Source organism: Myotis nattereri (assembly GCF_964212035.1).
Source record: "Myotis nattereri genome assembly, chromosome: X".
NCBI lineage: Eukaryota > Metazoa > Chordata > Mammalia > Chiroptera > Vespertilionidae > Myotis > Myotis nattereri.
The window spans coordinates 120391737-120406238 of record NC_138078.1 but is presented as its reverse complement, the minus strand read 5'-3'; positions in this window follow the sequence as shown (position 1 = coordinate 120406238).

Here is a 14502-nt window from a genome sequence, read left to right as displayed (position 1 = left end):
CCCATCAATGGATGATTGGATAAAAAGTAGTGGGCATATGCACAATGGAATCTTACTCAGTCATTTAAAAGAATGAAAAGGGGGGGCATCTGTAGTACTTTCAAAAATAAAGGTAAATTAAAACAAAATGAATGAAGTCTTACTTTTTGCTACAATATGGATGAATACGGAAATTCTTATGCTAATGAAATAAGCAGTCAGAGAAAGTTAAGTATTACATGATATTACTCATATGTGGAATCTAATGAACAAAATAAACTGGTGAACAAAATAGAAATAGAGGCATAGATACATGAAAGAGACTGACAGCTGTCAGAAGGGAGAGCATTGGGGGACTAGATGAAAAAAAAGGTGAAGGGATTAAGCACACACACACACACACACACACACACACGACACAAATTGACACAGACAAAAGTGTGGAGATAGCCAGGGGGAAAGGGGCGGTGGAGGTGGAGGTGGAGGTGGAGGTGGGCAAAGCATGGGGTTGGGGGGGGATTGGGACAGAATAAAATGGAGACATAACAAAATGGGGATGGGATGGTTGGTGTATAATGCAATGTGCAGATGATGTTTTGTTAAGTAGTACACTTGAAACATATAAGTTTGTTTGTTTTTAATTTTCTTTTTTTCCAGTTGTTTGAATTTATTTATTTATTTTATAATTTTTTATTTTTTACTTTTAATTTCTTTATTGATTAAGGTATTACATATGTGTCCTTTTCCCCCCATTACCCCTCCACTCATGCCCTCACTCCCCTGTTGTCTGTGTCCATTGGTTAGGCTTATATGCATGCATACAAGTCCTGGGGGTAAGGGGGAGAGAAACCTATATGTTTTTTTAAATCAATGTCACCCCAATAAGCTCAATAAAAATGTACTGTAGGTAACATGCCAAATTGTGCAAACTAGGAATGGCTTTCTTCAGGTACAAATGGCAACTTTTGAAAGGGTGGGTTGAAAGGGACAAAAGAAAGAAAGTCAAAAGAAATAAGTGCTATAGGAAGAGTACAAATTTTATGATTATGTTTATTTTCTTTATTAAATCTAAATTGTTTTATATATACACTATAAACTATACACGTTATACACACATTTTCTTTTGTGTTTTTTTTTTGCTTTACATGTTCAAACTAGTGTTTTTTCTACTCTTAACATAACTTGAGACTTAAAGAAATGTTGTAAGGTTAATATAAAAAATTCCCAGATAATACTTTTCTCTCACATTCTGTGAATTTTGATATTTTAGTATATTTGTGTGCTCTCTCCATATATATTTTCCATATATATATTATTGTAGTATAATACTACCCATAATGTGTGTGTATACATTTATAAAAGTATAAATAGCCCTACCAGTGCGGCTCAATTGGTTGGAGCATCGTCCCAAACACCCAAAGGTGGCAGGTTTGATTCCATTCAGCGTACAAACCCAGGTTGCGAGGTTTGATTCCCATTCCAGGCATGTGCGGGAGGCAACAGATCTCTCTCGATCTCTCTCTCTCTCTCTCTCTCTCTCTCTCTCTCTCTCTCTCTCAAAATCAATAAAATTTATTTCTATAATACTTTCAACAATAAAAATAAAATATAATAAAAATAAAATAAAATAAAAATATAAAAAAGAAAATATAATATCCACATCATCCCTAAATATTTAGATTTGTGTATTTCCCAACAACAAGGCATTCTGATTATGTTTTAAATCTTCCCTAAAAAGATATACAGCCATGTAAAAGTTTTTTAAATCGGAAATTAGTTGTTGTCACCATAGAAAATAGAGATGAAGAAAAAAAGAACAGCATCACCAATAATTGTCCACCACATAAAAAATAACCTGCATGCACACTCTGTTTTCTATGTAACCTTCATGGGATATCACTGTGTATATGTAAAACACATCATAACATTATCAAATGCTTCATAGAAATATATATTTTTAAATTCAGTACATGGTAGCTTATCATGGTAGCAAATGTTTACAATTTTTAGTTTATGCTTTTAAAAAATGACAATTTTGTCTCCTACATTTTTACCCCCAGTTTACAGATTCATTGGTTTCTGTCTTCACAATATCTCTCTTCTTTCCTCAATCTTCATTCACTTATTTATTCAAAATTTTTTAACTCCTTTCTAAGTAACACGTACCGAACTATGATAAAACATGTTTTAGAGCCCTAACCGGTTTGGCTCAGTGGATAGAGCATCGACCTGCAGACTGAAGGGTCCCGGGTTTGATTCCGGGCAAGGGCATGTACCTTGGTTGTGGGCACATTCCCAGTAGCGGGCTGTGGAGGAAGCAGCTGATCTATGTTTCTCTCTCATCAATGTTTCTAACTCTCTCTCTCCCTTCCTCTCTGTAAAAAATCAATAAAATATATATTTTTTAAAATCATGTTTTAGAGTCAGATGACTTTGATTTCAATTGCAACTCTACTTCTGACTAACTTGGTGATCTTGGGCAAGTTGCCTAAACTTTCTGAACTTCAATTTCTTACATATTAGAAAGGAATGCTAACAGCAACATATAGCTATTAAAACAGCCTGGATCACAGTGAGCATTCAACAAATATTGTTGCTGTTGTTGCTGCTGCTGCTGTTATAAGAGTATTGTGAAGGTAAATGTGACAATGTATGAAAAATTCTTAGCATATGCCTGGCAAATAGTAAGCATGTAAGAAATAGTAGCAATTATCAATGTGATATCTGTATTAGGCATAGGAGATACACAGATGAGTAAGTCACCCTCTCTACTCTTGGAGAACTAACCATCTAGTGTTTACAGCTGCCAGATTAATCTGACCATATTTCAGAGTTCAGTTCAAATGCGACCTTATACGTAAGGCTTTCATTGATTCCCACATCTGGAAAGAATATTAAGACTATTGCCTTTTACTGAACATCTATGATCATTTTTTTCCCTGAGTTTTCTTATCAAACATTAGTACATTGTACTTTTATTTTTGTTTACGTGTTTTTGCTCCACTTCTAAACTTTTAGTTATTAGAAGGGCAGTGAATGTGTTTTATTAATCTTTTAGCTGCCAACATATGTGCAGGAGGTTTTATATTCTTTTGTCCTTCCTTACTTCCATCTTCCACCCATCTTATTCCACTAAATATTTGAGAGTTCCTTATTTATAGTGGGCACTCAATAAAGGTTGGTTAAATGAGTAAGATTGAAGTTAACCATTTGAAATTCAAAGCACCATATGTCATTAAGTTATGTCTCACATACTTTCAAAAAGTATAAAATTTAAACTACTTCCTGAAGTCATAAGAACAAATTTCCACTTCATTTTAAAATTGTGCTAAGTTCGACTTGGTAACTTTTTGGCACCATATTACAGCTATTTAAAGTGGGATTTTTTCGTGGTGTACATATTTTTTAAATATTGTCATGAAGTGCCCAGGATAGTCACAGAACTTCCACAGCAAGTGCTCCTTGTTGAAGTGCAGAGTTATTAATAATGATAAGTCATTTGGATACTTTAATTAGTGCCCAGCTCTATTTCCATTAGTTAATATATATTTTTAACATCATAGTGCCTAACGACAATTGTAGTCCAGATTCCCTTGGCACTGCAATTTCCCTCCTGGATTATGCCATCCTGGAGATCTTGTTGAAAATACTAAGAAAAAAATCTTCTGTAGGTAAAGGTTACATAGTTAATAATAATAATTAAAAAAAATCTTTAATGCTAAGTAGCCAAACCTTTTCCTCTACTCCTTTCTAAACGTAAAAGTCTTTCCATAATCTTTCTCCTACACTCCTACCCTTCCTCCCTCACCTGTTAACTTGATTCTGAATAAAGGGATTCAGGGAAAGGATATTTGAAAGTACCATCCAAAAATCTCCTCAGAGTCATTCATGCCCCATGCAATCCCAGACACTACTAAATGACACCCAAAAATTCAGTTGCCAAAGTTTGCAGCAAAATTCAGTTTTTTGTCTTTAGTAACAATAAAGTTATAAGAACATATCTTCTTATATTCAAGCATTAGAAATATGTATTTACCCATATAAAGTAGGTATACAATGAATATTTTAAAAATAAAAGCACAAATGGATAAATTCCAGTTGCCTAAGATCTCAAAGTACCTAAGCACTCTGAACACTAGGACTATTTTTTAGTTGTTTGAAATGTAGAGGTACCGAACAGCTGTTCTAATTTTTATTAGGTTAATCCCATCATGGGTTTATGCTAATTTCCTACAGCAATTTTGAGTACATCTGAGAATTCAGATGAAATCGGCTTTTGCATTTGAATGTAATGCACCTAATTTTGATTTTCTATTTCCTACACACCATATTCCACACTAAATTGTCCTTCTCCAAACCTCATAAAAAATTATCTGCTTTTACACATTAGAATCAAAGACAGACCCTGATTTGAAAATTACCGGGCCTCTGAAAAGAGCCAACATTTTCATATATGGGTATTTCCTATGCATAACTCTAATAGCAAACTACCCCATCTCCAGTTTTTGTTTTATTTTGAAACAGAAACCTGAACTACTAGGATCCTGAATTAGAGGGACAGGTGGACTGTCAGTTCAAGAAGTGGCCTCTGAGTCTGTCCCTAAGGATCTGTGCCCAGGATAATATAACATTAGGGAGCACTAGGAGCTAGAGTAGGTCATTTTCTGCTTGGTTGGTGGAAGCCCTCCCTATGGACTTGGATCATGACCTGGCCTTTCAATTTTGCACAAATAAGAGATTTTACTAAAAAAAAAAATGCTATGGGGCAGACATGGCCATTAATGATCTGGCTCCTGACCATGCCTCTAGCCTCGTTTTCAATCACTCTCCCCATGCCTTGTGCTGCTGTATTTTGCACTTCTTTGCTCTGTATTTTTAAGAAGTGCATTAAATGGTGAGATTTCAGGGACGCATTAAGTAGGTGACACAGATGTTTTGGAGTAGGAAGCCTTATAGGTGCCCTCACCATATCTAATTATAGGGATGCATGAGTCTGGGGAACTTGAAGAACCTCCTAAGTACTACAAATTATAATTATTTTTTTCTCTTTTATGTTCCTATAATGCTCTACTTGATACTATTGCTTTCAAATCTTACCATGTGCTCTGCATATTATACTTAGCTGTGAATATGGGTAAATCTCCCACTAGAGCATAATCTTGAAGGCAGAGTTTATTTTCTCATCTCATTACTTTCTATAATACTTTGGATATAATCAAGCTGAATACATATATTTTTAAAAAATTTATCTTTATTGTTGAAAGTATTGTAGATGTCCCCTTTTTATCCCCATTGACCCTAACCCTCTCCACCCTGTATCCACAACCCTCTAGGCCTGCACCACATATTGTCTGTGTCCATGGGTTATGCATATATGCATACATACTTTTTAAGAGAGGTGATATTATGGGACTCAAGAGTATCCACTTGAGTTCTAGTCAAATTTCCCCCTACCTATCACTGTCGTCTCCACCTCCAAGATCATCAACAACCTAAATCCCAGGTATCACTGTAAAGAGATATTTTGAAAAATATGATTAAGCTGAGGCTAACAGAGAGTTCTATATTCAGATTTAACTCAGTTATTGAATACTCATTTGACTGATGAGGAGATGGTGACTCAAATAACTTTCAGTAGCTTGCCAAATGTCACACGATTACACAGCTAGTAAGTGGCTCTGCCAGGACTGAAATTCAAGCCCCCTGACAGAAAGTCAAAATCTCTTTCCACAATCACTGAAACGTTTAGATGAACTCTTCTCACTTTCTACCTTATAATTCTAATGCACCGAGTTGCTTAATCATAAATATTCTGCGTACCTTCAGCCAGGAAGAAACTAAATGTCCTAAACACATGAGGCTCACTTTATATACATATTGATTTACATGTTTATGTGTTTGTGCCTTAATTTGCATTACTTTTGTGTTTGAATATATTTATGTACTCAGGTATTTATTGAATTATGCATTTATATGTGTTTAATTTTTACTTATGCATTTATATATTTCTTTATCTTACACGTAGGGCTATGAAGTTGTTACAGCCAATGTTATTACAGGAGAGCACATCAGTTAATTATACCTTAATTTCCTAAGGTGTTTTTGAGAATTTCAGCTTAACATAGGTGTTGAATTTTGATTAAAAGACCCCAACTCTTTGGTTTCTAGAGAAGATGACAGAGAGTAGCTGTGTGCAGAACCAAATTTCTGAGCTTTGGAAAGAACTTGAAACCAAGAGAAGCCTCAGCTACCAGAGGACAAATAAGGAAAACAAAAATTACCTAAGCTTAAAAGACAATGAGAAAATTATTAAAACAACCTTAGGAGCAAGCAATAAGTACTGTGATGCTGCAGAGAAACTAGGGATCTCAGAGATTTCAAGAGATTTAGCTGGCCTAGAATAATAGCAGGCAGAACCCAGAGAATGGAGCCAACGTGAGGGAGTTTATGTTTTCTACCATGAAAATGATACAGGAACATGTGGACATTTTTAAAAACACATAGAAAAGAGTTCATCAAAGCCTATGGGACACTCATGAATGAGATCAAAGGATTGAAAGAAACTCTGAGAAAGTATAATTACCAAATAAATATCATGGAAAAGAGAATCAGTACAATTAGGATGAAATAGAGCTTCAGTCTCAAAAGATAAAAAATGTAAGTAAACAGCTCTTCACAGTACAAGAAATCATTATGGATCTTGAAAACACATCAAGGAGGTAAAATATTTGTGTATGTGCTACCCCCAAAGGTGCAGGAAATGAGAATAATCTTGAAACAATTTTAAGGAAATTATTAAAATATTTTTCCAGAGTTAAACATAGATCTCAACTTACATACAGAGAGAATTTACAGGTACCCACCCACTCAAATATACCTCTCAAAATGAAAGTCTCAGACACATAATTATACAGTTCTTAAACTTTATATATAATTAATAATTAAGGGTAGGATAGGCAGACATAGGAATATGATAGATATAATAAGAAAAGAAAGAAGTCATCTGGCAAGTTGCTCAGAAAAAAAAAAAAACAACAAACAAAAAAACAAAACAAAACAAAAAAACAAGAGAACTGCTTTTCAACAATGTGAGGACAGGACTGACACCTGACAATGCCATACTTATCAGTGGAAGTGATAAAGTTAGAACAAGATCTACTATCAACTCAAGTTCCTGGATCTGAAGCCCCAAGTGCACCATTCAGGAAATCTATCTTCTCTATTTGAAGAAGAGAGATGACTTCAAAGCATTTGTCAGCAAAACTCCAAAACTACTGGCTTTACACAAACAGCTGCACCCCAGGGAGAGGGTGCTCTGGAGACAAGTGACTAAATTGACATGAAAAGCCAAGTTTCTTGAAAGAATGTAAATCTTAGTTTTATGATTAATTGCATAATTATCAGGGTAATTAGTGAAAGTGAAGTAAAAATAGAATGTTGACTGATTTGTTATATATATATATATATATATATATATATATATATATATATATATTTCTATCCATCCATCCAGCCAGCCATCCTACATGAAAAAGGAAGAGAAAAATGAAAAACAAAATGAGAAGGGATGAGGGAGGGCTAAATGAGAAAGAGGATATGAATATAGCATGATGATAATTAAGGGCGGGTGGAATAGGTAGACATTGGAATATGATAGATAAAATGAGAAAAATTAATTTTTATTGTGGATATGAAAGCAATAAATTATATGAAATTAACATGCTAGTGTATTTAAAAATTTCCTTTACCCTCTGTCAAGGACACTTGGATCTTTTAGAAAATTTGACCATATCCTCCAGCACATAACAAGTAGAACTCGAAGAGATGCATGTGCATTGAAATGATTTCCTATAAATTGATATTTTTAGAAACATTGTAAACAATGAGTGATGTTTGCAGTGATGTGTTTTTAAATTGCTAATTTGTGTTGCTCTTGCAGTTTAGACGTCTCCATTTAACTTTAATTATATAATTGGTTAATTATACAATAAATTGGAATAAAAGAACACAGTTGTTGACTTCTGTACTTTATTTTGGATAAGTGATTAAAAGTTCCGAAAAGAGCCCAGCTGGTGTGGCTCAGTGGTTGAGTGTCAACCTATGAACCAGAAGGTCATGGTTCAATTCCCGGTAAGGGCATGTAACCAGGTTTCTGGCTTGATCTCCAGTGAGGGGTGAGCGGAGGGGCGGCAGCCAATCCATGATTCCCTCTAGTCATTGTCGTTTCTGTCTCTCTCTCTCTCTCCCTCTCCCTTCTTCTCTGAAATCAATACAAATATATATTTTTAAAAGTTCCCAAAAGATATTTCCTCCCTCTCCCATCTCCGTACTCTCCAAGCCCATCAAAATGCCAACAATTTGGATACACTGAAAGCAAGTCAAACTGTGATGCAGAAAAAAAGCTTTCCTAGCACAGACACTTTAAGGCATCCTGCCTATGTTATAGGAGCCACTCTAAACTGCTCATAAGGGCCACTCTCCTGCCCACCCCTTTTCTATTGGGGCTATCAACTTTGCCTAGCACTGGAAAAGGGGACACTGAAACGCTTGGTGGCCCACTCTTAAAGCCCTCCTTCATTTTATGTCTATCCCTGAACTCCCACCCCATGTATCAGATACACACAACATGTAAGCACATTCATATTTCTTGCTGTTCCTCATGACAGGCATCTTGTGATGCTAGGAGGATTATTATTTGGGAACAGTGGACCAATAATTTACTTTTTGAGAAAATGGTATGTGGGCCATGCAGAACCTGTGGCCAGGCTAGATTGGAGCAAAAGAAAGCCTCATTTTCTCCATCCTCCCATTAAACTAAGTTAAATTTACCTAGATAATCCCACTCTGGGATTGCTTTGTGACAGGCATCCAGAAGCCTGATCATGCAGGACTTTATGCCTATGGCTCATAATGCCTTATAGCTAATAATGAGTGTCTTGATCAAATAAGTTTTAGTTTGGTTCATCACTTGTGTTTGATTTTTTCAATTTCACAATCCTGAAAATACCCTCCTTTATAGCTTCTGGAAGTGACTTAGTGCCCCAAGCTGAGCCCTTAATTATTGAAATGCTTGACAAAGAATAAGTTGAAACTCAAACTCTGTGGGTGGGCCCCGGCTTCCTTTTCCACTGTTAAAGGAAGGTACTTCCTACATCCAAGGTTCAAACCTCCACTAGATCTTTATGTTGAAACCTAATCTGTCTGGTTGGGCCTCCTCACTGTCCCTCAACACTAATTGCCTAGTCCCATCTTAGTTCCTTATTTGTCTGCTCCACATATCCTCTCCACTGCAGAAGAGGATATTGGCTTAGATTTACTGGGGAGTGGATAGAGGTGCTAAAACATATTAACAACTTTTGAATGCACCAAATACACTGATCTGACAGTTAGGTGGCTTACCACAGCATTGAAGTACAGAGTGGATCACAAGGCTTATTGCTCTCTTGAGAGTGTAAGAAATTATTAGAATTCCTGGTAGTTCCTATTTACCAGTGAGAATCACTATCCTGCAACATAAAACTGGGGAAAAATCATTTGCTAGTATATGTTTAAATAACAGCTTCTGCGGGGAAAGGGGGCGGGGGCAGTTTATAACATTTACTTATTCAGTGGTGTAAATTCTTTAACCATGGCTAATTTTTTTTAAATATATTTTTATTGATTTTTTTACAGAGAGGAAGGGAGAGAGATAGAGAGTTAGAAACATCGATGAGAGAGAAACATCGATCAGCTGCCTCCTGCACACCTCCTACTGGGGATGTGCCTGCAACCAAGGTACATGCCCTTGACCGGAATCGAACCTGGGACCCTTCAGTCCGCAGGCCGACGCTCTATCCACTGAGCTAAACCGGTTACGGCAACCATGGCTAATTTTAAGCTACCAACATGATATTACTGAATGCTGGGTTGAGATGAGACATTCATCTCTCCTGAGCCAGTGCTAGCCAGCTCCAGTACATCACTCGGAAGAGGCCACATTTGCCCTGTGCTTCTCTTGTTTGGACTATAAGGCAGATTTAGTTTTAAAAAATCATATCGTCCTACTCTGGACTCAGTTATAGAAAGAGGCTCCCCAGACTACCCTGTGCATGTACATGGTCCTTGTTGCCTCACCTCCTTTGAGTTCCATCTTCTTGAAACTTTCTAGTACTCCTCTGGTCCCCATTACAGCTTTTGTGAAATAATTGCTCTTTTCTTCTGTCTATTCTGAGAGTCTTTGGAGCTTAGAAACCCTGTCTTACAAATCACATTAGTCCCTCCTCTACACTCCAACACATCACCTACTCCAATGTGTATAGTATGTACTTAATAAACTCTACGTCTACCCGTTGTCTTACAATTCATAAGAGTTGATTCTGAAGCTTTCACAGGAGGAACCTAGCCAACATGCTCAAGGTGTGAGTGTGAAAAGGGGTGTGATTCAGGAATATTTTCTGGTATCATTACTTTCCAGGTCAGTGAGAGTGAGAACTCCCATACCAGCACCCTCCTATCCATCCCATAAGTTCAGTGGTTCTCAACCTTCTGGCCCTTTAAATACAGTTCCTCATGTTGTGACCCCACCATAAAATTATTTTCGTTGCTACTTCATAACTGTAATGTTGCTACTGTTATGAGTCGTAATGTAAATATCTGATATGCAGGATGGTCTTAGGCGACCCCTGTGAAAGGGTCGTTCGACCGCCAAAGGGGTCGCGACCCACAGGTTGAGAACCGCTGCACTAGTTTAAGAGAATGGAGAGTTAAAGGGGACTTGGCCACTAGAAATAAGACTGGTCATTCTCAAAGCATTTCCTGAAAGAGGAGTTGTTTAATATTAGCCAACTTTCAAACAAGGAGAGAAAACCAGGCTTCTTGGAGTGTGTGTGTGTGTATGTGTAAGATTCAGAGTCACGGAGCCACAAGCCTGCTGGACTATTGGTTTATTTACGGGGAAAGGCCAGCAGAACCAACATAAAGAACTCCATCTCAGTTATCTCACAGTCCCAGACCCTGTTTTATAATATTGGGCCACTCAATTTTTCCTGGGGAAGTTGGTCAGAAATTGTTTCTCCAGCTGTAGGCAGGCTGCAAGGTTTAAGACCCACAGAGGTAGCCTAGAGATGGAACTTCAGGCATCTCAATTGCCAGCCATAGTTTGAATGAGGGGCTTCTATGAAGCCTGAAGAACAAGCCCCTTCAAGATTCCATAGTGACCCAAAAGTTCAGAGTGAGTGATGTTCTCACCTACACAGTCCCAGGACTTTTATAAAGCATCCATGGCCAGTTAGAGGGGATTCTGGGCTGTAGATTCAGGCTGCAGTTTCAAGAACAAAAGCCTCAGCCCAAGGACTTTCAGAGAGCAGGGAAATACTATCATTTCCTTTTTCTACCTTAATAACAATGCATTTGATTAGTGCTTTTCTATTTTGCTTATTTTCTCATCTTTTCTAAAATTTTAAAATTTTTTATTTTTATCATTACAAGCATCCGATGCAGAGACAGCATAGGGTAGTGGTTAAGAAAATGGGACTGCATTTCACAATAAATACAAAGATTGAATCATTATATTGTACACCTGAAAGAAACATTATGTAAAATATAATGTTATTTGTCAATTATACCTCAGTTTTTATAAAAAGAATGAAAGGTCTAAGAAGTTAGTTAGGAAGTTGTTCTGTTACTTAGTATAAAAAGTTTCAGAAATATATTCTATATAAGACCTATTCAGATATAAAGTAAAATCAGTAAAGTGGTTTAAGTAAAAACAAAACTTAAGACTGTATATACAAACTGTCTGGATGTAAATCCTAGCTCTGTGAATCGTAGCTTTACCTCTTGCTGGTTGTGTAGATGTCAGGCAATTTGCTTAATGGCTTTATGTTTCACTTTCTTCATCTGTAAAATGTGACTGAAAATGACAGCTATTCCATATTGTTATGGGAACACAATGAGTTAGTATTTATGGTGTCTGGTACTATCATAATGTTTATTATATAAAAGCTTGAAAATCAGCATGCATATTTTATTCCTGACTATCAACTACTGTGTTCAACCATGTATCCATGCCTCTGGACCTATTTCATTTGTAAGTTTATTTTCTTCATTAGATTTCATGTGTAAGTGAGATCATGTGATATTTGTCTTTCTCTGATTGGGTTATTTCACTCAGCATAAGGATCTGGGTCCATCCATGCTGTTGCAAAGAGTAAGAGATCCTTTTTTTTTCTTTTTCTTTTCTTTTTTTTTTTTTTTTTACAGCTACATAGTACGTCATTTTGTAACTTTTCAAACTATACTATGAAGTCATTGTAATCAAAACAATCTGGTACTGGTGCAAGAACAGGCATAAAGATGAATGGAACAGAACAGAGATGCCAGAAATCGACCCACACCATTATGGAAATTAATTTTGACAAAGGAGGCAAAAGCATACAAAGGAGTAAAGACAGTCTCTTCAATAAATAGTGTTGGGAAAATTGGACAGATACATGCAAAAAATGCAACTAGACCACCAACTTTCACCATACACAAGAATAAATTTGTTGAATATCTCATTCATTCATTATCATTTCAAAAAGTCTTTCATGGTCAACTGAATTTGTGAACAATTGTCTATATCATTGGTGGTAGTAGCAGCAGCTACTAATTATTAAGCACCTACCAAGTACCCAGCTTACTATGCCATAAGTTTTACTTGCACTATCCCATTGAAACCTTTTGCAATAGCTTTTGTTGTTTTCTTTATTTTATAGATAGGAACTGAAACTCAGAGAGTTTAACTCACTCGGGGTCACTCAACTGTTGAATAATGGAACCTGAACTGAAATCCAAATTTATATGTCTCTAAAACTTGTTTGTGTGTGTGTGTGTGTGTTTTTGTTTTGTTTTTGTTTTTCTTTTTTTAATCCCAAGCTAGAATTTAAAGGCTGTCCATGTTACTTAACTCTCTCTGAGCTTCAGTTTCTTCATCTGTAAAATTGAGGGAAGTAACACACCTTGTAGGGTTACTACGAAAATTAGAAATAATAGATGCCCAGGGACCAGAGGTACATAGCACACATTTAAACCTTTAAACCATGGAGGCAATGTTTATGCATTGTGGGACATTAAATGAACAGAGGAAGATCTGAGATACCTTTAAAGGCATTTGGGAGCTGCAGAGGAAGAATCTACAGCTTAGGCAGTCTTAAGAGTTGGCCCTCTCCCCTCCAGAAAACTGTGACCTAGTGAAACTCTGAGGAACAGGTGAGGTGGCTGGGACCTGAATTTGGCTCCAGCCACCTCTGTAGGGAGTCAGGAGACAGGCTGAGAACTGGGAGGGGCATAGAAATCCTGGCTGTCAGAGGACTGAAGGTGTCAGGCAGAGTTAGTGTAGGTGGACTCCCAGAGCAGGGCAAAGGGAGATGGGGTAGGTTGGAGCTGGCCAGCAAGCTAGCAGGGTAGAGAGGGAGGAGGGGCGCGGAGCGCTGTCCTTAGCTCTTCCCGTGCTGGGAAGTTTGCTGCATCTGGAGGAGCTCACTGGAGAATCTCCAACATCGGAGCGGGCCTTCAACTACCGTTAAGTACCTGCAAATGAACGCATAGTCCAGTGACTGAAGATTAAATACTGGCCCCTAAAGAAAACCCCGAAATAGTCTCCCGCTGTAATTAATTGCCCTTAATCAAACTGTTCCCTAGTATGTTCCCCACCCTCTTTATCCTCTCCTTTTGTCTTTCCTCATCATCCCAGCCTTGCCTTGCTGAGAATCTCTGGACACTGTAGATATCTTCCCTTTATCTTTTCAGTCTTCCCTCCAAACCTTTCGCAGCGCACCTTGCTGAGCCCAACACCTTTGATTCCTGGAGCCCTCAAAGATATGCGGTGGGGAGGCATTTAGCATTTCTAGTTTGGGATATGCTCAAAAACACTGCAGAGGTGCTTAAGGGTGGGGAAAGTGCTTGGGGTGGAGTAGAAGAGGAAGACAAAAAGGCTAGACTGCTGAAGTTGGGGGTGGGTGGGTGTGAAAGGCCAAAATGGTGGTGGCCAATTAAGCTGAAACTAGCAGCTACTGTCCATTTCCTGGCATAAAATTCATCATTTTGGTTGAATGTAAGTGGTATAGTTTTCTTAGTAATTGGGGAGGAATCAGCCATGCTGAGCATTCCAGCTTCCCTGATTCCATTCAAGCCCTCAGGAGGCAAAACTCTGGTTTAGGGGTCCAAGTGACAAGGATGACAAGGAAACTTCAGATGGTATTCATGGGCAGAATCCCAGATTGCACTTTTCCTTTGGTAGTAGAACCTGGCTTTCCCAATAAATCCTGGCCCAAAACCTCAGGGCAACAAAGCAACAGGGTGGCACCCAAACCTGGCCTTGACCCTGACCCTAAAAGGAATAGAGCAAAGAGCTTGAAATGGAAAGAGCATCCTTAGTCTCCTACACCAAGTTGATGTACCCTTTGGGAAGAAGAAAAATAAACTTTCTTTTAAAGAAATGTTTACTATGTGCTTGGCACTGTACATATCTTATCTCTGATCCAACACAACAACAGTGCTTAGGTA